General features: G+C 41.6%; 1 protein-coding gene across 1 annotated transcript in view; it reads right to left on the bottom strand.

The window, feature by feature from the left end:
- LOC101857190 (cell division control protein 42 homolog) overlaps positions 1-2,200 on the bottom strand; it is a gene marked incomplete at its 5' end in the record, with an annotated part of 17,062 nt that overhangs the window by 13,982 nt on the left and 880 nt on the right.

Raw genomic sequence — 2,200 nt, 5'->3', positions numbered from 1 at the left:
TGTTCCCCTCCTCCTCTTTTTTTTTTTCTTTTTTAAATCGATATTGTTCTTTCACATTATTAGCCTATCCCTAACCACCAGACGCATCCTTGTGGCTCTCCTTTTGTTTGCATCACGATTCAGTAGGCTAGTTTTTCACTTTTTAAGCTGATGTCAAAGTTGTAAGTCATTTCGTAAGCCGTGGAGAGCACCAAGACTTATACATGTAGAAGCTGACGCAATGGTATTCTGTTATGGTTGAGAAATTTAAGACGGATGAAAACGAGGCTGTAAACAATTTGTTTTAATAGAGCTCCACGTCAAGTTACGCATGCCGTATAGGCCCTATTTAATCTGTTATTTTTTCCCGTGGGTGGTCGGAAGATGATGCTTGAATTGATAAGTTCCAGTCTTTCCTATTCACCTGTTATCTTTGCCTGCCATTTTCTATATGCCCTGCTGTTTCGATATGTGTCCACTTTCATCCGGAGTCATCTCCATTTCATCCAACAATATTTCTTCTTTTAAAAAAAACACAAAAAAACAAGAGCACAGACGTGTCTAGTTTCTGAATTAAAGAACAACGAAAGCAGCGAGTCACCCACCACCTTTGCTAGAAGCGTCTCTTTTATTTGGAACTTTCATTAAACGTACAATGCCCAAACCCGTCGATATCGGCGTCTGTGGTGTTGCGGTTTAAACGTTTCGCTGTCGCACGCAGGAAACTCGAGTTCGATATCCGAGCATGAAAAACATTATTGTATCGAGTCTTAGGGTCTTTCTGTTGGGATGCTGTGTCCCTCTCAGCCCGGGTTGGCCCTGGCAGGTAGAGTTGTAAGTCCGACTCTTAAATTGTGATCTAAATTGTGTCGATTGGGGCGTAAAATCACTTACATTTTAAAAAAACACGTTTATTCAGGCGTCTGTTCGTCTTTAGTGTAAGGCAGGGGATTCTGTATCCCTCTCAACTCTCAGCTATTTGCTATTGTTGAAACTCGCATGCAAGGTCGATGAAGCCTACCCCTTTAATGACCTAAAGTGTGTTGGTGTGACAGTAAAAACATGTACAATCTTTCTTTCTTTTGTCGTTTGTTTTAGACGGGAGGGAGTGGGTTGGGTAGGCAAGTGTTCATACTTGTCATTAAATCAGCGTTCGTCCATAATTATTCTAGCAAGCTTGTAAGCATGGCATGGTAGAGAAGAAAGGGGGAGAGGGCAAGAGAAACAGTAAAGGTAGCTAGGAGAAAGGGGAGGAGGGGGATGGGACGAAAGGAGGTGATGCTCAAAAGAAAACACCAGAGCAAGATCGGGTAGTTCGTAAGTGCCTGCTTCCCGCCTGTGTATCACTTTGAACACCAAAAGGAAAGAAAGAAAAAAAAACGTTGAAGAGAAAATAAACGTTACACATTTTTAAGAGTTAAAACGATTTATAATGTTCATGAGGAGGTGGATGAAGAGGTGGGGAGTAAGAGGAAGGGAGGGGGGGGGGAATGAGGGAGGCAAAGAAAATGAAAACCAGAGGGCTGAAGATCATTCTCGTGAGTTGAGGAGAAAGTTGAGAGTTGCGGAAAACTGAAACCGTGAACGAAGCAAAAAGGAAGCAAACTAACGTAAAAAAAAAAAAATATATATATATAGAAATGTAGAAAACGAAAGATATAGACATTTTTTTCACTTTTCTTCAACTAAAGTTTAACACGGACTGAGGGAAACGCGTTAATCTTTATCATTGCTTGTATATCAAGGCATACAACGTTTCAACTAACGTGTGCAAGAGCTTCATAATCTTCCAGACCATCACTTGGTAACCCCAAATTCCAATCTTCCAGATAACGACTGCATTAACAAAAAATTGCATTCTAGCAAGGGAAGTACATGTATATCACCCATGCTCTGCTCACAAACTGCGTGTGTATATGTGTGTCTCAGTGTGTCAATATCTGTGTGAGTGTGTGTGTGTGTGTGTGTGTGTGTGTGTGTGTGTGTGTGTGTGTGTGTGTGTGTTGTGTGTGTGTGTGCATTTGTGTCTGTGTGTCTGTGTGTCTCTGTGTTTGTGTGTTTGTGTTGGGTCTGCATGTGTTTTTGTGTGAGTGTGTGAGTATGTGTGTGTATGAGTGTTTGTATACGTCTGTCTGTCTGTACACGTCTGTCTGTCTGACTTTCTGTCTGTTTGTCTGTCTGTCTGTCTGTCTGTCTGTCTGTCTGTCTGTCTGTCTGTCTG

This window comes from Aplysia californica, unplaced genomic scaffold, assembly GCF_000002075.1.
Source record: "Aplysia californica isolate F4 #8 unplaced genomic scaffold, AplCal3.0 scaffold00261, whole genome shotgun sequence".
Taxonomy (NCBI): domain Eukaryota; kingdom Metazoa; phylum Mollusca; class Gastropoda; order Aplysiida; family Aplysiidae; genus Aplysia; species Aplysia californica.
This window is presented reverse-complemented; position numbering and strand designations above follow the sequence as displayed.